Here is a 25639-nt window from a genome sequence, read left to right on the forward strand (position 1 = left end):
TTAGGGTGACACCACCTCGGCCAGCTCTATCCACTTGGCCATTCTACTTTTTCCTGTACTGAGAGACTTTCTCTTCCCTTTCTCTCTCTCTCTCTCTCTCTCTCTCTCTCTCTCTCTCTCTCTCTCTCTCTCTCTCTCCTCTCTCTCTCTCTCTCTCTCTCTCTCTCTCTCCGCTCTCCAACCCTGCACCATTCTTTGATTTTTACATAGATGTCTCCCTGGCTAAGACATTGTGCTGACTCAAAGACCCTGGATCCCATTCCTGACCCTGACATAGGCTGTGAAACTCTACTGTTCTGCTTCAGTTTCCCTTCTCTAGGCGGAGACACGAGTCCCTGTAATTCTTAAACTTTAAAGTGTTCCATAAATGTATCAGTTATTATTGTACCCACTTTTCCCAAGATGCTGAGAAACTAAACATCAAGCAAACTGTTCTGCATTCCAAAGACAAAAGGAGTCGGCTATAAAGAGCTATTATAAAGATGAAAGGTGTCCCAAAGGGGAATTTAGTTGGGTGACCATGTTACTTTGAAATTACTTGGAAACAGAAGGAATATAATCTTCCTCATCCTTGGCACACCTTAATTACAGGGTGTGAGGAAGGCTGGAACTCTGAAAAACAAAGGTCTGCCTATCCCAAGAGCAAATAACAGAGGGCATCCCCTCTTTGCCCTTTTCTCTCCAGACTTAAATAATTTTAGATTTCTGAGCAGAATATGAGCTACCTCATCTCTTCTGGGGGTGGGGTAGAGGTGGAAGAGATGTAAAACAGGGGAATACAGAAATTTAGCCGCCAGAAGGTGAAGGCAAGTAGACTTGGTTATAGAAGCAAATTTGGTTGTTAATTGCATTTAAGAAAGGAGCCTAAGTCTTTCTTGATAGACCTGGGAAGGCTCTCAGTCCCATTCCAGCAAGGATAAAGCCTCCTTGAATTGACTCCTCCCATCAATTCTAGGTTAGACTTAACAAGCTGATTTCCCCTCGCTTCTGATTTTGTATCTGATAATTTTAGTCCTTTCCCTTCTTCCATATTGGGGAATAGGAGAGGAGAGAAAGCTGTGCCAATGGGAAATTTAAAAATGAAAAGAGTAAGCTGTCTTTCATTAAATGAACACTTAATAAGTATTTTTTAATCATAGTAAGTGAGGGAAAAACTGGGTCAATGGAGTAAGCTTCAGAAGCCAAGGGGGCCTCTTACATTTTCTAGATGTAAAGTTATAAATCTATTTTCCAGGCCCCTTATTTTTAAAAACCCTGAGACACAAAATTAGAAGGAAAACAAGAATTGGGAAAAATGTTTGCAACAAGTTTGTTTGATAAAGATCCCATTTCTCTAATGTATAAGGAACTGAGCCAAACTGATAAAAATAAAAGCTATTCTCCAGTTGATATAGTCAAAATATATGGACAGGCAGTTTTTAGAAAAAGAAATTAAAGTTACCAATCGTCACATGAAAAAAATGCTCTAAATCATTACTGATTAGAGAAATGTTAACTCAGACCTCACACCTATCAGGTTGGTTAAAATATCAGAAAAGGAAAATAAGATGCTGGAGGTGATGTGGAAAAATGTGGGATACTTCCCAGAGAGAGAGAGTTTGTGAACTCTGGGTACAGATTGAAGTATTTTTTTTTTAATTTTGCTATTTTATTTTGTGTTTTCTTTTGCAACCTGGGTTAACATGGAAATGTTTTGCCATCACCTCGTGTACAATCTTAAATCAAATTGCTTTCCTTCTCAAGGAGAGAAAATGGAGAGGGAGGCAGAGAATTTGGAATTCTAAATCTTTTAAAATTATTGTTAGTTTACATTAATTCGGAAATATTCAATGAAATAAAAATAATTTTTAAAAAATATCCTGAGGTACAAAGAAACTTCCTGGGGCAAAGAGCCACTCAGGCCAGAACCGGGGAATCCAACGGCCCTGGGAGCAGTAAGAAGCCTTAGGGAGGGGAGGCACAGAAATGTAAGTAGGGTTTTCCCCCAAATAGAGCTGGGTTGTACCCTACCGACTAGCATAAATCCTGAAAGCAGATAGGTTTGGATTAGCTCGCTCTGGAGAAAAGAGCATCCCATATTTGGGGAGTAACCATGACGACACTTGCATCCTGATGGAATGGGGAAGTAAGCCGGAGGGACCTCGCCTAAGACATCGTGGGCTAGGGTGTTTGGTCCCCATTCTCCCGGATCGCGAGGCTGCGGAACTCACGTTTAACCCTTTCTTTGCCTCGAGCGCTTGTCACTGCCCAGAGCAGCCCCTGTCCGCGGGGGTAGGGGGGGAAAAGGGGACAGCAGATACGTGTCACGCCTTTCCTGGGCAGCGCCCTGCCAAAGCTCTGAATCGCCGGTGCCCCACTCCGACAGAAGACCCCGGAATGCGGGAGCGCGCACTCTGCGATCATCACGCGGCTTCGGGGCTCCGGGCACGGGGCGGGGCCGGGCGGAGGGGCGGGGCCGGGCCGGGGCTCCGCGGTGGGTGGCCCCTAGCTGCTGACGTGCGGGGTATATAGTCGGGCATGCGCGCGGTGGCGGGAGACAGGAGGGGGACCGGGGGCAGGGAAGGGGGTATCGCTGGAGCTTGCAACCGGTCAGAGTACGCAGAGCTGCCGCCGCTGTCGCTTGTCATCCCCGCGGTCCTGGAGGGCCCAACCGGAGCTGCGGAGCGCCGAGAAGCCGGGGCCAGCGCCACGGGAGCTGCAGGTGAGCGAGCCAGCGAGCTCGGGCTCGGCCCAGCAGACAGCGCGCCGATGGAGGGGGGGAGAGCATCGTAGAGGGAGGGCGTAGGGGACTCCCCGCCGCGCGTATACAACCGAGCACTTTAGGAGACGGGGACGCGCTTGTACCCTGGGGAAAGGGAGATGCTGGAGGGGACTGGGCCATGGCCTGGAGCAGCTTTCTCACCTGCACACGCTGTGCCCTAGATGTCAGCGAACCCAGATGAATGCCGCAGGGAGCTCTGGGTGGTACCCGTGGGCCCCGAGGGCAGAAGAGGAGGGAGAGGCTGACACGTCCCGGTCCGTGGAAGGAAGATCGAGGTAGCTTCCTGACACGCTCTGGTTCCAACCTTGCTGCTGCCGCCGTTTTCCCTGCCTCCTGCCTCCTTTGTGCCTGGGCCACCTTTCGGCCATGTGGGAAAGCTGCTGCCCCCGAACTCTTCCAGTTAGGTCCTCGGGAGCACGGCCCAGGGGCCCAGAAAGCAGACCTGGAGGAGTCCACGGGGATCCAGCTCAGTTCACTAAATGCTAATTAAGCGCCTATTGTGTGCCTGGCACTGTGCACTACCCATTCCTTGGCAGTTTTGATCTCTTACTTAGGCATTGGGAATCAAGAAACAACCTTCCAACGAGGCCTGGGTTATAATTCCTGGAATAGCTCTGCCTCGCAATCCTTTCAAGGCTCAGTCCAACGGCTGACTCCTCCATGTAGCCTTCCCTGGTTTCCCTCCTCCACCCTCACTTCCTCCCTTCTGATAATGTTCTTTCTCATGCTTTTTCCTAAAGTTTTTTGGAGTTCTTCTTGGCCAATATTACAATCTATCTTGTATTCTGTCCAAGAAAGGACCTGTTGGGTTCCCCACCAATTCCCTCCAGACTTGGGGTAGAATATAAACTCTTCACACATTTTAAATCTTTGTAGTCCCAGTGCCCAGCAGAATATTTGGTACATTATATGAAATTAATATATGCTTGATGGTTGAGCACAGGAACTGTCATTTTCCATCTGTAAACCCAGAACTTGGCACTGGGCCTTGAACTTAGTAGGTACATAATAAAAATTTGTTGGTGAATTAAATTAAGCAAAGTTTCTCTTTCTCATCTCCCAGAATTGCTGGGCTCAAGGCCTTGGAGGAATTTGCCAATGAGGTGATAGGTCCTGAGCAAGCAGAGTTGCCAGCTGATAGAGTAGTCTAGGTGATTTAGATAATGCTGGGCATGTGGTTTGAAGGGGGACTATGAGCCCTCTGCTCTGGCCTTGGCTGTGGTGGATGGGGGCTACAGAATTATAAGAATAGCACTAGTCTGACTCTGGGGTGTGGAATACAGATTATAGGTAGCAAACCTTCATTATGAGGAGTAATTTTTTTTCTTCAAACAAATACTCTTTGTTTCTTCCTGGGTTATTTTTCCTAGTCATAAGAAGGCAAGAAGGCAGGGTTCTAATTTTGACTCTAGCCAGTGTGGCCTTCAGTGGAGAGAGTAAAGGAACATGAATTAGAATCCAGATTGTGCTGCTTGCTCTCTCTCTGTGTGGACTTGAACAAGCAATGTAACTTGTAAGCTTCTGTTTCCTTCTTCTTTCTGGTTTGGAGTAGATGACCTCTCAAGTCCTTTTCAGCTTTAAATTTACAAGCCCATGCTCTTTGGTACTCCAGACCTCAGTTTCTCTTTATTTGGAAAAAATAAATAAAAGTTTTCAGTTTTTAGTGTTCAGCCTGGCCACTTTATCAACATATATTGAATTCACTGGGTTGTAACATACCCAAGATCCTTCACAAGAGTAAATTTTAGTATTTATTATCATTCAAACTCAGAGCAACCCCTAGAAATAAGACAGGAATTAGTCTTTTCAGTCAAGAAAGGAGAGACGCTGTGAGTCACATGGCAACTAGTAATTAGAATCAGATATTCTGACTCACAGTTGTGGGATCAGTTTCTTCATCTAAATGTGTGCCCATGGAAGTAAAACTTCTCCCAAACTGTGCTGGATGTCTGGTTTTTGCAATGAGAGACTTGGGTTAAGAGTTTCTCTTCTGGAAAGGGATTGGTCAAAGGAGATCCCTTCCTGCTCAGCCCAAAATGCTTTGGTTCCTTCTCGCTGTTTCTAAGAGTGTGGCAAAGGGGCAAGAGGGAAGAGGAGAGGGCTGACTAGGAGAGCAGCTAGAAGTGAGGCAGGAGTGCCAGGAAAGCAGCTCCAGCCAGAGAATATCGGCAGCTGGACTGGAGATGGATCTTCCTCACGTAAGCTTGGAAAAGGGAAGTAGTTTTGGTTATTTCATACCTAGAAGCACCGTATCCCAACTATCATCTTTGTGACTTATACTCATTTGTTCTTTCATTCTTTATGGGAAAGTTTCTGTGTATTTTTGTGATGGGCAGTAGGAGAAGACATCTTCTACAATCTTTTGTTAGGGTGGGGTGGGGAAAGGGGGCAGAAGAAGAGAGGAGGGACACACCTTTACTTTAGGAATCTGCTGCCCTCCTCAAGACAGATCTCAGAACCTTTGTGCCTTAGAAATATTCAACAAACATTTATTAAGTGCTTCCTATGTGCCAGACGCAGAGCTTATTATTAACAATTATTATAATCAGCAATTAACAAACTGGCATTCAGTTTTCAAAGTACTTTACTTTGTCATATGGGTGTTTCAGGACCATCCTGGAAGTTAGTTACTACAGGCTTTATAATTTTCATTTTACATGTGAGGAAACAAAGAGAGGGTGAGCATTTTACCATGTTTATTCAAACAAGAAAGGTGGTAGGATTTGAACACAGATTTTCCCTGCCCCAAGCTCATGGTGCTTGGAAAATTCATCACTCTGTGGCCAAGTTGAAGATCAGTGTCTCCAAATGGATGTTTTCATAAGTTAATCTAAGTTATTTGATTTTACTGTTTAGAGTATCAGTTATTCTCCCGGTTCTGCTCACTGAATTCTTTACTAGTTCATAAAAGTCTTCTAAGGCTTTTCTGAAACCATCCTCTGGTCATTTTTTTTAACAGCATTTTCATTGCATTCATATGTCATCATTTGTTCAAGCCATTCTCCACGTGATGATAGGTATCCCTTTAGTTTCCACTTTGTTGCCACCTAAAAAGAGTTGCTTTAAGTAGTTTTGTGCCTACAGGTTCTTTTTCCTTTCTTGTACTCTTTGGGGTATAAGTACCAGGTTTATTCTGAAATGCTTTCCAACTTGGTAGGGCCAGCCTGAGTTTGTGTTTTGCTGGCATGGTGGCCCAGGGTCACCTTCACATCAGATTTAAGTGCACATACTTTTACATAGTCTAAAAGCTAAAAACCAAGATTGGGCATTATGAAGTCAGTACAGGTCAAGCCTCAAATGATTAAGTTTCCTGAGTGATTCACAGAGGTTAGCTTGGGTTGGGCCTTCAGGGAAGAGTTCAGATGGAATTAGGACTTGAGTTAAGCCAGCAAAGATGGGTGGGATGTGAACAGTCAGAGAGGGATGGAGGAGGGATGTTGACAAGGGAAACAGAAGTGGAATGTTCTCATTTATAAGAAAGGATAGGTGGCCTCCACTTGCTTATTTAGCCTTTCTTCTCTCATGTATGTTATGCAGAGTTAGCCTCTGTGAGGCTGGCTAAGTCCTAAGGAAGTTGGTCATCTTTTCTCATGTGGACTACTGATTTAGTGGTGATCCAAAGCAAATCATTCTCTGGTTTTAAAAACCTTCTCCCTGACCTTCACCACAGCTCAAGGTCCCAGGAGAATCAGTCACAGATTTCTTGCCACCTGCTGATAAAGGAGCTCTAGAAAAATGGATGACAGCATATTCCCAAGTTTTCCCCCCTGTAAGAGGTTGAGTTAGGAATAGACTCATTGCTGTATTATTCTGAACTTGTGCCAGTCCTTTATTTATCTCACATACTCTTCACTTCTATAAGGATCAAGGTCAGCTTAGGTGGTTTTATTATGAAGGTAGTATGTAAGCCCAGGCCTTGAAGGATGGGGAGAATTTAGACAGGAGGAAGAGAGGAAGAGGATGTTTCTGATGGAGGGATTAATGAGAAAAAAAGAGACAAAATGAGATGTAGTAAAAGGGAATGACAGGAGAATGGACATTTGGGGCATGGGTTTTTCTCCTAGTAACCTCAACATCTCTCTAAGAATCTACCACATAAACGATATTCAATAAATGATTTATGAATTGAATCTGAACATATGTTCAGGGAATGGTGCATTTGTCCATTTAGAGCAAAAAGTAGATTTGTAAATATACAAGAAAGGTAAGGTGAGAGCCTAAATGAGGTGAGAGACTAATAATGGTTTGTTGAGTCCTAATTATTGATAGTTATGCAAAGAGGAGTCTTGTCTTTGCCTTGAGTTGATATTTGGTTAGAGACAGTGTCCAGATTGTCTGGGATTTGTACTGCAAGGTTTGGTTTCCCAGTATTTGGGTGCCTGAATTCTTCAGCTTATCAAGGAGTGAATGGCACTGGAGAAAATTCTTGAAGCTGTTCTAACTTTCTTTAAAATGAATTTACTTATATCCCCAAAAATCCAATCTTAGGGTTTTTTTTTCATTTTTACAGAAGGAAAATGCATTTTTTCTTGGAAAAAGGATCTGTTTGAGTAACCAAATTCTGCTTAGAAAGCAGTCTGATAAAAGCAACCAAATCTGAACAGGGCTAAAGCTTTGCTGGTTGCTTCCTGTCCTCTGCCCGTATTGGGAGAGATGCCAGCCTTTTCCCATTAGCTGTAGGCTATGCATTCAAAATCATTGTTGTGGATTTGTGTTTTTTGTCTGGGGAAGGGGACTTTAAAAAAAAATATCTTCTGAAGGTTGTGAGGGTGACTCCAGGAATTTGGACTGAAAAGGTGTTGAGCTAGGGAACAATACAAATTTCTGTAAACCGAAACGCTCAAAGAATGCCAAAAATGGGGAGGAGGACCTCTGAGGGCTGATAGATCGTCATCCACCACTCCTGATAAGTGAAGGTCCTATCCTGGCTGGAAGCCCTAACATGGTCAAGGGAATACATTATCCTGACCCCTCCCCCAAGGCAGGCTGCCCATTCAGATTTTGGATAAACTACTCCATTTGGAAAGTGTCTGTTGTATGGAACTGACCTGCTGTTTTGTCTAATGGAGTCAAGTGGGATGCTATTATTTGTGTATATTGTGTTGAGACGTCTCAACCCCATATAGGGTTGTGTAACTGAATGTAGGAATTGCGAAAAATTTGGCAACAGCAAAAGCCATAAGTAATGCACATGCTTTTTATTTTTATTTTCCCCAGTTATATGTAAAAAACATTTTTGTTATATGTATACATTCATTTTTTTCATATTTCCTCAAAAATCACATTGTAAGAGAAAAATCAGAATAAAAGGGAAAAACCAGAAAAAGAAAGAAAAAAGAAAAAGAAAAAAAAGGGAAACATGGTCAGTTTCCATAGTTCTCTCTGTGGATGAGGATAGTGTTTTCCATCCAAAATTGGGATGTGTATGTGCTTTTTTATTTAGACAATTACATTAGATTCAGAGACACAACTGGAAAATCTAAAACATCACACATAGTGAGCATGTATTTTTTTACTCTGTAATCTGTATTGATCTAAGTTTTATAGAAATTGTAAACTATCAAGAAAATGGATTCTATGATCCTGAGTTTATCATCTAATTACAGACTATTTAGAAGATAAAACCTTCACTGAAGTTTTTAGAAGACCCAGTAATAGGTACCTCCACTTCCTTTCTTCTTTCTTCCCTGCTTTTTGCACTGTGGGTTCTATCCTGATGAATCTCTTCTTTCCAAAATAAGTAATGATCTCTTAATTAACAAATTTAAAGACTTTTTCTCAATATTCAACTTTCTTGAGCTTCAGAGCTTAGACACTGTTGATGATCTTTATAATAATACTCTTTTCTCTTTAGATTTCCATGACACTACTTTCCTCTACTTCTCCTGGCCTTTCTGATAGCTCCTTGTTTGTCTCCCATACTAAATCTTTATTCACACAAGATTTAATTCTCTATGTAAAAATAAATAAGCAAATTATCTCATTCGTATGTTAATTTGCTTTTGTCTTTTAATAAATGGTAAAATTATATGTAAAGAATTGCTTTGAAACAAATTTATTTGTGATTTATTATCAGTAAATATTTGATTTATATATCTATTTTATATAACTGTATACCCAGAATCATATAAAAATCTGTCAGGTGAAAAAGGATCATAAGTGGAAAAAGTTTAAGAAGCCCTGGACTAGACAAGGTCCCTATCAAATCAGAGATTCTGGGACTTTCTGCAGTGGAAATCCTCTTCCACATAATAATAGTTAAAAATAGCTAGGGTTTGTTGAAGCACTCAGTGATTATATATTATAAGTTTTACAAAGTTCTATATCAAGAATATCTTTTTTGATCCTCACAACCACCCTGGAAAGTAGGTAGATGCAATTATTCCCGTTTTTACAGGTGAGGAAACCAAGGCAGTCGAAGTATGCAGAGTCCTAGTTTAACGACACCCCCACGGGTTACAGCAGTGACTAACATTGAGCTATAAACGAAAGTTTGACTAAATCATAATAAAAAGGGTTGGTAAATCTCGTGCCAGCCACCACGGTCATACCATTAACCCAAATTAACAGAAGAACGGCATAAAGTATGTTTAAGCATTCAACTCACTAAATAAACTTAAAGCTCAGCTGTGCTGTAATACGCCCTAGTTGACATTAAAATACGCAACTTACGTGCTTCTTGACTCCAGATCTGGGCCCCGAAGGAATCATCAGATGTTAAAATGCTGTTTGTCCATCCCCATCGGTGACCAGGAAGTGACCTCCTGAGCTATGTCTCCCATATAGCACTCCCTTTGTGTCTCAGGGTGTTTTCATAACTATCCTTCCTCTTCAGCCGCCCCTCTGGGCTTCCCTGCCTCTCTTCAAGTCAGGCTAATGTCCCACCTCCTACTGGATACCTTCCCAATTCCCCTATAGGGCAACTAAGTGGGCAATGGAGAGAGTGCCAGCCCTGGAGTCAGGAAGACTCACCTTTCTGAGTTCACATCTAGCCCAGACATTTACTCACTGTGTGACCCTGGACAGACTGCCTCAGTTTCCTCATTTATAAAATGGGCTGAAGAAGGAAATGACAAAGCACTCCAGGATCTTTGCCAAGAAAATTCTAAATGGGATCATGGAGAGTCAAATAGAGAGACTCTTCCCTCTCTTGATTATCTCCAATTTTTATGGTATGTGTCTAATTTTTTTTTTTTTTTGCATATTGTTACTCCTGTTAGACTATGAGTTCCTTGAAAGCAGGATTTCCCCCCTTTCTTTGAATCCTCAGTAATTAGGATTGTGCCTGGCATATAATAGACATTACCTTGGTGCCTCCTCATCTCTTTCCATGTCAAATGCTAACATCACCTTCCATAATTTTACACCACCGGACTAGATCTGCCAACTATCTCCCCCCTCTCAACTCATCCTCCCAGTTATTCTTGCTTTACAACCTCCTAGATTCACAGAAACAGTTTTTCCTTCCAGCTCAGCTGCCTAGCCCACCTCCTTCAGGGTTTCAAGGAAGGCTCTTTGTAGTACCCGTGTTTCCCCAATAATAAGACACTGTCTTATTATAATTTTTTTTTTTGACAGAAAACCACCAGAGGGCTTATTTTCAGGGGAGGGCTTATTTTAATGAACATTGACAGCAATTTTAATAAACAGGTAAATGTGAACAAAAAAAAGTACCTTTGTTCAATAATGATCATGTCATCTTCTTCAACAACATCGTCATAAGTGTCCATACCCTGAATTCCGTCCTGGATGTCTTGCGCCTCTATTTCCTTCAGAAGAAGTGGACCCAATCTGTCATGTCCAGCAATATAGCTCTCTTTAAATGAACATGTCTTGTCCAGGTAACCTGCTCGTAGTGCCTCGGCGACACAGCTGTCAGTTATTTTATCCCATGACTTCTTCACCCAAGTCACAACTTCTTGCAGACAGGGCTTCACAAAGTTTCCACACTGATTTCTTTCCATTCTATTTTCAAGGTAGTCATTGATTTCCATGTGCAAATGGTCCTTGAATGGCTTGTTTATTGCAATATCAAGGGTCTGGAGATAGGCAGTCATTCCTGCAGGAATCATTACTTGATCTATTCTTCTCTCTGCAAGGAAGTTCTTCATTTCTTTAGCGTGGTGAGTGCTGGCTGAGTTCTTCTTTTATCCTCCATCATGCCCCCTGAGTTCTTCTTTTATCCTCCATCGTGCCCCTTTTATCCTCCATCATGCCCCCTCACTCCCGCTTCCATACCGGGTTTTTATGTTGTCCTGCCTCAGCTCTCCTCCACGGCACTGCTCTCAATGGCGCCAGCAAGTAAATCACTGGGGAAGAACAGGATGACACAATCACTGCTGCAGCTCTGATTGGATCCAGCTCGGAGCACAGCGTGCATTTCACTGGGTGTGTGTGTGGGGGGGGGGGGGGAACGATGCATTCAGAGGGTACCGTAATGTAGTATGTAGTGCAGGGGATCACCTTCACTACAGTAGCAATCTCAATAGGGCTTATTTTTGGGGAGGGCTTAGTTTAGAGGAATCTTACACAGTAAAGGGAGAGCTTATTTTTGGGATAGGTCTTATTATCGGGGAAACACGGTAACTGCACTCAGGGCAGCCCCTTGCCTAGAGCAGTCACTGCGCCGCTTGCATAAATGCTTTTTTTGGGCACCCTAGAAGGCTGAGGTCTCTGAGGGTTCGGTGAAGACCGATTCCAGGAACCAGCATCGGTGCTCTTCGTCAGTAGTGTTGGATGGCTGGGCACTATGAGATTTATAGACGCCTTCTCTTCTCCCCCTCTCCCCCCCCCCCCCCAACTATATTTAAAACAATATTCTTGTCCCACTTCAGAATTACTGAGGCCAGAGGGTAGGCAAAGGGAACCTTGGAATTAGTTATGTAGATAGCCAGCACAGCTATCTGTCTCAGAGCCTCCCTTTTGTACGGTCTTGTGAAAAGCGGCTCTGAACTTGAGAACCTAGCCACCCTTGGCCCCTCCCTCTTCATCACTTCCCTGGTATCGCACCCTTCCCCAGCGCCAAGACTGGTCTCTGGCTCCTCACTCAGCTCCCAGGACCTCCGGTCAGGCGCCAGGCTCGGGCACTGCAGGTACTCTGGGGCAGGCCCTCAGGTCTCTCCCCACTGCACTCTGTCCTCCACCCACACATAGATCTCACCACATGGCTAGCCCTACTCAGCAAACTATAATGGCTCCCTCTTACCCTCAGGATGAAAAATAAAATGTTCCATGTGTCTTTCAAAGGCTTTCATAACCCGACCTTTGCATTACTCCTTCCACATATCTGATGGTTTAGCTCCACTTCCCCTCCCCTTTTTGCTTTCTGCCCAACACACTCCATTGCTCAACTTAGTCCTCTCTCATCCCTGGAGTTTTTTCCTATATTTCTGCCTCCTGGCTTCCCATAGGTCCCAGTTAATATCCCACCTTCTAGAGGCCTTTCCTGATCCTTCTTATTGCTAGTGCCTGCCTTCTGTGATTATCTCCAATTTAGCCTTTATTGATCCTGTGTGAAAATAGTTGTTGCCAAATTGTCTCCCCCATTAGACTGGGACTTTCTTGAAGCAGGGATTGCCTTCTGCCTTTCTTTGTATCTTAGGGCAATCTCAGGTTGGTACTTAATAATAATATATAGGAACTATGAATATAACAATAAACATGAATTGTATTATAATTTATAGTAATGAATAATCAAGGATATTTTATGAAATAAATATCTTTAACTCAATGTAAATTCATTATCAACTACCCTGTTGAGTAATATTAAATTGTAGTCTACTGATTTATATTATAAATAATAAAATAAACTAATAAATACTTATGATTGAAGTCTACTCAATAAAAATTAATGATATGAATAATAACTTGTTACTATTGTAGTACCTAACATGTATATAGGGTTTATTACAAGGGAAGCACTAAGCTAAGCACTTGGCAGTTATTATCTCTTTTGAATCTCAAAGCAATCCTGGGTTTCTCATCATTGACATGGACTCCCCTGAGGCCATTTTGAAAACTAAATGAGATGGTGCTAAGAGTTAGACCCAAAAAGAAATTTATATCTCATTTTACAGATGAAGAGGTCCCCAGGGTCCTTAAGGGATTTGCACAGGTTCAGACTGGTAATAAAGAACAGAACTTTCTTAGGTCTCCTCAAACTCTAGATCTCTTTATTTTTTTCCCCCTGTGCCTCTTGGTGTCCTGGGAAGGAGAAAGTTCACTTCCTGCCTCTCACATTTTGAAAACACTTTGCTAAAGAAGGGCCTGGTGATCCCAATGAAATTTTTGCCTGTTGCCACCTCATAAGAGAGCTCACATTCCCTCCTCCTCTATAACTTCAGTTAGGGTTCTCTGGCTATTTCTTCTATAGGGAAAATAAACTTGAAGGAAGGGAAAGTTCACTTTTGTTTTCACATAAGAAATGCTTGATTGATCGTCTCTGATTCTCTTCTCTTTTCTCCTTTCTACTTAAGGGCAGTCACCCATATCCTCTTTTACTTGCAGACATGAGAGCCGACCATGCTTAGGACTGGTTTCTGCTCCAGTATGGAGCAGAGGCAACAGTTATTCATTCTACATTTATCACATGTAATGTGTGACTTTAGTATCTGAATAGTATTCCCATTTCTGTTACCTTCTGGTTGTTAGAACCTCTATTGGTTTCTTAGCCTCAGGTAGTAGGATGCTTTTTGGTCTGCTAGGACACACACACACACACACACACACACACACACACACACACACATTTTATCTATAACTTTTGTTGTTATAGCACTTTCCTTTTCTAAATTTATCCTTCTCCCTAGAGATTCATCTCTTAAGAGGATTTTTTAAAAAGTAATTCAACAACATATGAACTGAATCTGACAGGACTTGATGCCCTCTCCTCCCCTTCCCTTCAAAAAGAAAGGGAGGTACATTTTCTCCTCTCTTTTTCAGGGTCAGGCTTGATCTTTATAATTAGGCAGCATGTTGTTCATTTATTTATTTGTTTCTTTAGCTATGTTTTCTGTTGCATATTGCTTTCCTGGTTCTGTTTATTTAACTTTGGATAAAGTTCATTCATGTAAGTATTCCCATGCTTTTCAGTCTTCATAGGCTTGTTTTTTTTTCTATTCCCTTACCAATCTAACTGAGGTTAGACAGTCCCTCAGATGGTAGATATTTGCTTGGCTACTACATAATGTGAGAATGTAAAGATTCTGGCCTCTTAGGGAAGCTTTGTCTTTGACATTTTTGAGATATATATCTAGCAATGGCATCTGTGTGACAAAGAACATGGATATTTTAGTTACTTTCTTTGTATTTGTTCTAATTCTTCAGGATTCCTTTTGGGATTTTCTTGCAGAAATAATGAAGTAGTTTGCCATTTCCTTCTACATATGGGGGAAATGAGGCAAACAGGGTGGATGACTTGCCCAGAATCACACAGCTAGTAGCTGTGTGTCAGAGGCCACATTTGATTTCATCTTCCTGACTCCAGTCTGTCCACTGTATCGCCTAAATGCCCCTCTTTATTTCCATACTTTCACATTCTGCATACTTTGCCTTCCAGAACAGTTGGACCGAATTTCACCTTCACTAACAGTATCTCAGGGTGGTACCCATCTTTTCTATAGCCCTTCTGAAACTGAGAAGTCCCATCACTTTTTATCTCTAGTTATCACATACAGATGTGTGAGATATGTTTTGATTATTATTTAATTTTGGTTGATAGTTATTTCTCAGTATTTTTCATGGGCTTCTAACAGTCTGCTTAGTTGGCAAACTGTTCTTCTGCTATGCTTTGACTATGTGTGATTCTGCCTGTTCTTTCTTGCTTTGAGCTGTAATCACTGGGTTCCTTGGGACTACTTCAAATACAGCCCTGCCCTCTGCTTGTGCATTTCTTGTAGCTTAGGGGTGATACAGAGAACCATAGAACATGGAATATTAGAACCAAGAAATACTTGAAAAGTTTTACTTTTGCATTCATAAAGAGGGAAATGAAGGCCCAGAAGAAAGCAGCTTGGGAACTTAGATTAAAAGCTAAGAGGGATTCTGGAGGTCATGTAGTCCAAATCTTTTGTGTTACAGATGAGGAAACTGGGGTCTCAAGTCAAGTAATTTGTCCAGTCATGGATGAAGTAAGTGATGAAGTCCAGTCCATGCACTCTGGCTCCATACACAGCATTTTTCTCATTGAAAATGAGATGATATTCATACAGTGCTTGGTACGCAGTGGGCACTTAATGCTTATAGTACTTTCTTACTGTCACTTTGCCATCAACCCTTTAGTTCTAATCTCAGGGACAAATCACATGCTTGACTGAACTTTTTGATACGAATTGGACAAAGCCCAGGTTTCCCTCCTGTCTTTTGGGGATCTATTCACGAAGGTAACCCTGCCCTTGACATTATCCTTCCCCTCAGAGAGAGTAAAAAACAGAAAAAAAAAAGTTGAGGAAAGTGATGGGATTTTATAAGTGAGCCTCGAAAAAAGACTTCCAGGAAAACGAGAAAACATGAGGCTGTGTTTCCAGCTGCAGGCATCATAATCAGAAGATAGTCTCCCTCTCCCCACCCTCCCACAGTGGCTAGTACCTTGAAGGTGCTGAAGATTAGCTCTGATTTAGTTCTTCCACAATGAGAGAACTGGCTTCTTTCCCCGCTGCCTTCACTCATCTTCACTCTCCTGATCTATCATTTCTTCTGCCTTTTCCTAGTTCCAACATCTTTTTTCTGACTCTTCCCTTCCCTCTAGTCAAATACACTGGTAATATACTACCCCTTCCCACAGTCACACACAAGTGCTGGTACTTCATATATCCCTTATGTGAAGAGAGAGCCTTATTGACACTGTATTTTGAGCTTATTATAAAGAATTGCACATTTCTATAAGGTTTTATTGATCCTTTTTGTTTTCACAAAACAGTCATTTCCAGATATATCCCTCCCTCTTGGCTTTCCTTCCCCAACCTCTGCCCCCTGTGAACTTTCTTTTGGATCAAAGACCAAAAAACAAAAAACATGTTAAACAAATCCAAGTAAGCTGCATTGAAATCATGATGACTTGTTATCTATCAAAGCTGCTTAAATCTCACATATATGCTCATGAATTTATAATTTATTGTCAGTAAATGTTTGATTTGTATGCCTATTTTATATAACTACCTGGAGTCACATAAAAATTTCTTGGGCAAAAAGGGGTCATGAGTGGAAGAAGCTTAAAAAGCTCTGATATATGACATTACATACCCATTGTCTCCCACCTCACCAACAAAAGAATGGTAGTACATTTCCCTATTTCTTCTCCCAGTCCAGGATTAGCCATTAAAGATATGTAACAGTTATTACAGCTTTATTTTTATTTTTTTATCCTTTCCATCTGTGTTGTTGCTGTCACTGTGAAAACATATTAAAGTTCTCCTTTTTTCCTTTCTTTATAAATATTAAGAAACACTTTCCTCTAAACCCCTTTCTCAAGTTCTGGGAAAACCCTTTGGAAAGACAAGTGATGAGATATTGTCCAGTCATTTCCCACTCTTTGTGACGCCATTTGGGATTTTCTTGGCAAAGATGCTTGGAATGGTTTTCCAGTTTCCTCTTCCAACTCATTTTACAGATGAAGAAATAGACAAACAAGGTTACATGACTTGCCTAGGATCACACAGCTAGTGAGTAGCTAAGTCCAGTCTTCCTAATTCCAGGTTGGGCCTGCTGCCCTTTCCAGTGTACCACCTACCTGCCACCATGACTGGTAGACCTAGACAAAAAGTTTTTTCTGAAGGAAGTAAATGGATATTATCCTAATTTTATAACACCTGAAATTTGTAGTGCTAGGCTTGTCCCTTCTCCATTGAAGAATTATTAATACTTTGATTAAAGGGAAGAGGTTTTTTTGTTTGTTTGTTTTTTGTTTTTAACTTCAGAAGTGAAGGAAATGGGCTAGGAGTAATGGGATAGTGACTCATTTACCCAATTTTGAAATGTTAGCCCAAACTCTGTTTTAAGATATCTTTTCCTGGTTCAAAAACTTGAAATTGTCTTGGGAAAGAGAATCAATCATGTTAGAGGGCATGGGGGTTTACTATGCCAATTTAGACATCTCTCTTTCCAAGCTAGAGGCAACTTGAATGTTCTGTAAACTTCACATGTACCTTCTCAATGGAGGGAGGGAGGCGGGAGAGAAAGATGGAGAGGAAGGGAAGAAGGGAGAGAATCTAAAACTCAAATTTTTAAAAACAAAAACAAAAAATTTATATATAACTGAAAAAAAATATTAAAGAATGGAATAGAAATGATTTGGATATAAATTAATGATAAAAAATGTTTTTGGCAGATTGGTATCTTAATTTAGAATATAGTATTAATACTTTTTTTCAACACATGGTGTATATATTTTTTGGTTCTTTACAACAATTCCCATGTTCTTCTGAATTTCTTGTATTTGTTATTTTTTCACAACATTATTTGATTGCATTCATATTTATTGATTCAGTAAACATTTATTAAGCACCTTCTACTTGTCAGGCTCTATGCTAAGCCTTGGGGATACAAATAGAGGCAGAAGCCAATCCTTGCCTTGATGGAGCTTCTAACATAAGAGGGAAGAAAATGTGCAAATAAATATGTACAAAGCAAACTATATACAGGAAAAGTGGTAAATAATTGAGGGAAGGCAATAATTAAGAGGGGTTGGGGGAAGGTTTCCTATAGAAGGTAGGATTTAAGGAAGCCAGGGAGATCATTAATTGGCGTGGAGGAGGGTGAGTGTTCCAAGCATTCAGACATTCAGAGAAGCAGAGAAAGGGGTGTCCTGTTTGTGGAACATCCAGGAGACTGGACCACTGAAGAGAAGAGTACGTTTGGGGCAGTAAAGTGTAAGCAGACTGGAAAGGTGAGAAGGGGCTAGGCTATGAAAGGTTTTGCATGTCAAACATTCAAAGTATTTTATATTTGCTCTTGGAAGCAGTAGAGAGCCACTGGAGTTTATTGAGTAGGAATATGTGTAATACAGTTAGATCTGTGTTTTAGGAAAGTCACTTTAATGACTGAATAGAGGATGAATTGAAGTGAGGAGAGACTTGAGGCAGGCTGACCCACCAGCACGCTATTGCAGTAGTCCAAGGGTGAGGTGATGAGGACCAAAGTGGTGGCGATGTCAAAGGAGAGAAATGGGTGTATTTGAGAGATGTTACAAAAGTAAAATGGACAGGAAACAACTTGAATATGGGAAGTGGGAGATAGTGAGGAAGCCAGGATGATTCCTAGGTTGACTGAGCCTGAGAGACTGAAAGGAAGGTGTTGCCCTTTACAGTAGTAGGAAAAGTTGGAGTTGAGAAGGATTTAGGGAGAAAGACTTTGCATTCTGTTTTTGACATAGTGAATTTAAGCTGTCTAGTAGAAATCTACTTCACAATGTCTGAAAGGTAGTTGGAGATAGGAGATTGGAGATCAGCAGAAAGAGAGGGGCAGGTCAGATAGATTTTAGAATCATCAGCATAGTAATGCAATTCAAGAGAGCTGATGAGATAACCAAGTGAAATTGTAGAGAGGAAAAAGAGAAACCAAGGGACACATATGGATAGAAGGGCATAATCTGAAGGAGGATCCGGCATGGGAGTCATAGAAGGAATAGTTGGTAAGGTAGGAGGAGAATCAGGAGAAAGCCGGATCCCAAAAATCTAGAGGGAAGAGAATGATCCACAGTGTCAAAAGTTTGCAGAAAGATGAGAATTAAGAAAAGGCCATTGGATTTGTCAACTAGAAGATCACTGACAATTTTGGAGAGAGCAATTTCAGTGGAACGATAAACATCAATCTGTTTATTCCCCAGTTCCAACTTCATTTCTAGTATTTCACTATCACAAAAACTGTTGTAGTATAAATTTTTATCTTGGAGCCCCTCAGGTTGTATGCCTACTAGTGGCATCTCTGGGCCAAAAGGTATGAATGACTTAACCACTTTCCCCCCATGTATAGTTCTTCAGAGGTCCCCGAGTCCTTTAGTAGAGTACTTCTGCCACTAATATTTATATGACTTATTACATGGTTAGGGTACTAGCTGTGGTCAAAAAAAAAAATCATCATTCTGTAGTCAACTTAGTTATCAACCTCTCCAGATTTATTTAGGCTCATCTTTGGGAGATAGCAAAGAGAGACTCTTTGCATAATGTAGAGGGGTACGCAATAAATGGGCTTAATGAAACAAACCGAATCTTATTTAATGCTTATTTAAGTACTTTCTGTCTAAAGTTCTGATGGAATTCCCCTTATTTTTCCAAACTAGAGTCTGTAGATTGAAATGGACATTTAAGGGTAGAGGTGCCTATGAATATAAATGGCCCACATTCTCCCCATCCTGAATGATTACTGAGAATGAAGTCAGAAAATAACTAAGTTCCACTAAGTTACTAAGTAACAAAGTGTGCCACCTCCCTCCCCCAAGGCTGACTGCTCTGAGCAGAATGTTATTCCTAGCTCAGAGGCTCAAAAGACCCCGCTTATGCATTATAATAGCAGAGAGTGACCCCCCGCATTTCCAAGGCTAATGGCAAAGGTATGAAACTGGCAGAACTTTTCACGCATGGGCCCAGGGTTGGGGGGAAAAGTACAGACCCAACAACAGGCTGTATGTTTGCTTTCCAAGGATTTAGTAGCTTATCAGCAGGCTGGCCACAGGATAATAAAATATTAAGTCATTGAAACTGTCTAGACCATCAGACTCAGAGTTTAGGATCTAATTTCATTGGCTGTTTGTCATGGTTGGAATTCTTGCTTTGCTCACCTCTGCGGTCTAGTATCCTTGGCCCAAGTCAACAAGCATTTAAGTCCCATGGCTTCCTTCCTTCAATTCCCAGCTACAATCTTATCTTCTCCAAGAAGCCTCCTATCTCTGCCCTCAAAGAACTTACATTCTAGTGGGGGAAAACAATATGCAAGGGATTATCTACATAATAAGGAGTAAATGGAGGTTAATCTCAGAGAGGAGGCCCTAGCAGTGTGGGGAATCTGGAAAGACCTGCAGAATGTAGAACTGGAGCTGCACCTTGGAGGAAACTAGAAAGGTGAAAAGATGGAGGTGAGGAGGGAGAGTAGCAGGGGGCACAGCCAGGACAAATTCATGGAGTTAGAATACAGAGTATTATGGGGGAGGAGCAGCAGATAGAGAGCACTGTCTTTGGCACTAGTTTGTAAAGGGAATCTAAGTCTAAGATGACTGGAAAGGTAGGAAGGGACAAGTTATGAAGGACTTTTAAGTACCAGCAGAGCACTTTTATAGTTGATCCTAAAAGTAAGAGGGAGCTGCTGGAGTTTATTATGTGGTGCCGCTGAGCTTTAGAAGGACCACTTTGCCTATAGGGATCATGAAATAGAGCAGGGAGAGACTTGAGACAAAGTGACTGACTGGAAGAAATCTGTTACAACAGCTGGGGTTGAGGAGGGTCTGCGTGAGGATATCTGGGCTTATGTGAGCCCAGAGTACGAGTATACACGAGAGATGTTGTCAAAGTAAAAACACAAGATATGACAACCAGCCTGGAATTTCCTCCCATGTTATCTCCCCGCTTCCTAACTTACCTGGTTTCCTTAAGTCTTTCCCAGATCTAAATTCTCTGGGATCATCTCTGTTCCTTTCTGGTGCCATCTTATTTGTACCAAGTTGTTTGTATGTTGTCCTCCCCCACTGGAATGTGAGCTCCTAAGGACAGGGACTGTTTTTGCCTTTCTTTCTAGCTCGGGTGCTCAGCACAGTGTCTAACACATTTTATTGTCATTCAGGTATGTGGCAGAATCTTCGTGACCCTACTTGGGGTTTTCTTGGCAAAGACACCTGGCTGGTTGGCCATTTTCTCCTCTAGCACATTTTACAGATGAGGAAACTGAGACAATCAGGGTTAAGTAGTTAGTCCAGTTACATAACTATTGAGTGTCTGAGGGCAGATTTGAACTCCTGACTCCAGACCTGGCACTCTGATCCACTGTGCCCATCTAGCTGCCCTCATAGCACATAGAGGGCCCATAATTAGTATCTGTTGATTGATACATAGGTTTAAAAATGAAATAAAGTTTCTGCCTTCAGAGAGCTCTCTAGGGACAGAAAACTTAATCAACTAGTGGCTATTTTTTCATTGGAAGTCTGAAACTGATGATTCAGCTCCTTGAGAGCAGGGACTATTTCCCCCCATCTATGTATACCCATGCATTGGTTCATGGCAGACATGTACTTGTTGGCTTCCACTGAGGGGAGCCAACAAAACTACTCACTGGTGAAAAGAAGCTGGCAATTGCTTAGATCATGGTGAGTTAGGTGGGAAGGGGAAAAACAGCCAAGCCCACCATATGCAAACTCTCTAGAGAGAGGGAGACTGGGCAGGACTTTGGGAAGGTTTCCACTCTGGGCTGTGAGTTTGTTGTGAAGCTTAGTTTGTTTTCTGCATTCTCCTGGTCTTGAACCAACAAAGCTGAAGGAAAATGATTCTTTCTCTCCTCTCCCCAAGCCTAGCCCTTGACTGATCCCCTAAGAGCTTGTTCACTTTTCAGGTAGCAAGCTGTATCCAAGGCAGAATTTCCTTTCTTCCCTCCCCTAGTGCCCTTTTCCCTTTTCTCTTTTTCCCTGTCCCTCTAAATTGTGTGCCTGTAAGGCTGGTTCTCTCCAACTCCCTATCTTGTGGCCCCAGAAAGCCCCTGGACTGGCTAACAGTCCTGGCTGGCCAAACTGGAGCTCTGGCTTGGCTCTCTGCACCCTTTTTTCTGCCTGCCCCTCTTCCCCCACCACTTATGTGTGGTTGGCAGGTAAAGGGCTGTTAGCTGTGCAATTTAGGGACTGAAACTCATAGTTTCCATAAGCAGTGAAGATTTCTGGAAACTGCTTGTATGGTCTGGAGTTTTTCACTTTCCTTTTCAGCAACCAGGACAATTAAAGGACCATTTAAAGCAGGAACATTGAGTGACTAAAAATAACCTGTGCTCCAAAGTCAGAAAATGGGCCAGCAACTCCAGCATCCCGATCCCTTTTCACTATCTCCCTTTGGATCATCTCCTCCTCTCACCTCTCTTCCACTGGCTTGTCCTGAATTTTCACCTGGGGCCTCTAGATATGATTCCATTTACCCTTACCTCACTGAATTTCATAAAGTGGGGACTGGGAAGCAGGCTCAGCATATTATCTCATTACTGGACAAGAAGCAAGCCAGGAGTCAAGGAATGGGCTAGAATCCAGGTTTTTTAATTCCCAGCAGAGACTAGGTAACTCCTTCTTTCCCAAGGCATAATAAGTACTTCCCTGGAGATCTTCTCTGTATCTTTTAACCATCTAAAATACCATCTTATTAGAGAGATTAAAATAAACTCCATTTCCCAGAAAATTATTCAAGAGAAGATAAACTGACATATGATGGCAGTATATACTATGATGCTGGAGGGGAAAAAAAGGAGACTGATTCATGTAGGCTTAAAATCTTTTAGTCTCCTCCCACAATAATAATGATGACTAGTATTTATATAGAGCCACCTGTGTGCCAGGCACATTGGATCCTTACAACAACCCTAGGAGGTGAGTTATTATCCTCATTTTACAAATGAGGAAACCGAAACAAACAGAAGTTTAGTGACTTGTCTAGAGCCAAGCAGCTAATCAAGGTCTGAGGCCATATCAGAACTTGGGTTCTAACCACTACTGTACCCTGTCCAATTGTCACATCAGGTGTCATATCCTGTCTGTTCTAATTCTGCCTATTGAATCTGTCCCTTTTCACTACTCTGGTTTGCACCCTCCTTCTCTCTTGCTCAGACCATTTTAATAGCTTTCTAAATGCCTTGCCTGCATCCCATTTCTTCCTGTCTTCTACCATAGAAGTCAGCTCTAGGGTCATCCTTCTTCCCCTACTCACAATTCTCCCATGATTCCTTTAACCTGCGGGACAGAATGTATATTGTACAGCTTGGCTTTTAGAGTCCCTCTCCAGCGTCCTTCTTTGATATTTTTCCTTTCCTCCGGACTCCAGCTGGGATAGTCTCTGCCCTATTGTCTCTGCTCATATTGTTCCCTGTATCTTCTTCCTCCTGGACATTTCTCCTGTTTTCTTCTCCCCCATACCCCCAAAAGCTATAAGCGATTTCTCTTTCAGATATCTCAGCCTTTTTCTTCTACCTTTTCTATGTTAGAATTTTTTTTTTTTTTTGTATTATCACGATGTTTGGGTATATCTGACTTTTTGTGACCCCATTAGGGGCTTTCTTGGCAAAGACACTGTAACAATTTGTCATTTCTTCTCCACTTCACTTTATAGTTGTGGAATTGAGGCAAACACAATGAAATGACTTGCTCAGAGCCACACAGCTAGGAAGTGTCTGAGTTCACATTTGATTCAGATCTTTCTGATTCCAGGTCCCGCACTCTGTCCGCCACATCACCCATCTGGTCATGTTATATTGTGTCATTATTATTTTTCAGCTGATACTGAAGTTAACTAGAGAGTATAGTAGGTAAGAACATTAGATATGAAGTTAGCATGTCCTGAACTCAAAACTATTAATTTCCTTCTGTAAAATGTTGATCAATAGTAGAACCCACTTCACAGAGTTATTGTATAAACCAAATTCAAATATATGTGTGCATATAAATACACATACATGATATGCATATATATGTATATATACACACATACACCTATCTTTTATAAAACTTAAAGGTCTCTATAAATGCTATTATTATTACAACATGGAAAGTTTTTTGCAAACTTTTAAATACTAAATAAGTGTTAGCTTTTAAGTGGTTAAAAAAAAAAGGGTACTGAAGGAGCCTGGTTATATACTATTCCAATCTTAAGGCACTGTGTTAGATTCTGGAGATCAAAAGCAAAAATAAAAATCAGTCTCAGCTTCAGTATTTATGCTATGAGGACCAAATGAGATAATAATTGTAAAGCATTTAGGACAGTGCCTGGCACATACTAAGTTCCATATATAATAAGTGTTAGCTATTATTATTATCATCATAGTTGGACATTTTTAGGATTGTCTTCTAGAATGTTTGCAATATATCTTAGAATATTTTCAGACATTCTGCTAACTTTGGCTCTTCAACCTTATATTTTTGAAGTTGATTTTTTTAATCCAAGTATTGACATTTATCTCTAATGAATTTTCTTTTTTTCAGATTCAGCCCAAAAGTTTTCAGCCTATAAAGTTCCCTTTGCATACAGACATCAGCTAGTTTGTTAGCTTTGCTTACCATCGTTCTGTCAGCTGTAGATTTGATAAATATACTATTTGTGCTTTTATACAAATTATTTATTTCTTTTAATTATTAAATAACACAGGAGCTCTGGAGCACCCCACCTTCTTCTAAACTGACTTTGGACCAATAATTGATTTTTTGATATTCAAACAGTGCTGAATCCTTCTAATTGTTTTTTGTCTAGCTCCCATTTCTCCATTTTCCTCACAAGAATAGAATGGGATACTTTATCAAACACTTTCCTAAAATTTAGGTTAACTATAACTGTAGTAATCCCTGTGTTCAACTTGTTTAGTAATCTTTCATTCACAAAAGGAAATAATTTAGTCCAGAATGTCTACTGAAAAAGCTATACTAGGGATTTGCTATTACTTTTTTTTGATGTTCATTAATCATCTTTTTAATGATATGCTTTATAATTTTTTCAGGATTTGAAGTCAAGTTCACTGACCTAGAGTTTGACTATGTTTTAGTACTTTTGTTGTTTCATAGTGTTATTAACTTTGATTTGATCCATTCTAACTTTTAAACAAACTGTTATTTAAGTAAGTTTTTATGTTTTGTGTACCAAGTTGTTAATAATTATCTTTCTAGTTCTTTCTTCCATAGCTCTCATTTTTTTTCCCATTCTTTTCTCTAGTACTCACTTCATTTATAAAATAATTTTTAACACTTAAAAATCCCTCTTCAGGAATTCTAACTGAATTGAGTCCAGGGGCTTTGCTTATAGTAGTTTTGCAATTATTCTCTTTAGGGTTTATGTCTTAAACCTCCAGTCCCAATAAGAACATCTTATGTTGGGATTCTTTCTTTGATTTGTTTTCTTATTCTTCTAGTCTTATTTCCTGAGTTTAGCTTTATATAAAGGCCATAATCTATACACTTTTAAAGGAGATGTCTGTACTTAGTCCTGTTTTTTTGTTTTCTTGGGTTCTCCTTGGGTTCTCTTCTCTTCTCAGGGTATTAGGTGCTTTGTTATTTGAGAAACAGAGAAGGGATAGCTTAGTCTAGATACCAGCAAGCTTTCAGTATGTCCAAAGCTGTCTGATAATAGTCTGAGTACTGCAAATTTCCTAATCTAGGTTTGGGTCTTATACAAACACAAACCTTGATTGGAATTCCAATATTCTGAAACTGCTGGATTCTGTCCCCTCCAGCCACCTGGAGAGCTCCATAGATTCGGGATGATTCAGAACTGCTGTCTCCCTTTCCACCTGGACTTCCTGCTCTGTTTTTTCTGCTGTAGACCTTACAGTTCTGAGAGCTGGGTCTCAGGTCCCCTCTATTCTGCCAGTCAGAGCCACGCAGAGCACTGTCTAGGTACGTAGCTCCTCTATTTCTCCTAGTGCTGGCCCTCCACTGACAGCTGTTTACCCTAGCTCTCCACCCCTAGATACAGATCCCCTTTTCAGAATGCACTGGATCTCTGAGGTGTGAGTGATAGTTGCTGGTTGGCATCCATTCCTGCTCCCTGTATCAGAACAGGTCTTTTTGCCAGATCTGGGATTTCTTTTTGCCTTAGTGCACATCCATAGGCAAGCTCTCCTTTAGTCCTTGCACTCAAATGCTCCTCAGAATCTGCTCCTGACTGTACCCTTCATGTCCCCAAACTTCTCTGTCAGTCTCCATATGATGACTTGGGATAGAAAAAT

At 41.2% G+C, this 25639-nt stretch overlaps 1 protein-coding gene across 1 annotated transcript in view; it reads left to right on the top strand.

Annotated features, from left to right (window-relative positions):
- Positions 1-2536: 2536 nt before the first annotated feature.
- SLC39A14 (solute carrier family 39 member 14) overlaps positions 2537-25639 on the top strand; it is a 57258-nt gene continuing 34155 nt past the window's right edge. The window contains exon 1 of the mRNA XM_051975704.1: positions 2537-2701. The gene's annotated coding sequence lies outside the window, so the exon portion shown is untranslated. The remainder of the gene's footprint in view (positions 2702-25639) is intronic.

This window comes from Antechinus flavipes, chromosome 2, assembly GCF_016432865.1.
Source record: "Antechinus flavipes isolate AdamAnt ecotype Samford, QLD, Australia chromosome 2, AdamAnt_v2, whole genome shotgun sequence".
Lineage (NCBI taxonomy): Eukaryota > Metazoa > Chordata > Mammalia > Dasyuromorphia > Dasyuridae > Antechinus > Antechinus flavipes.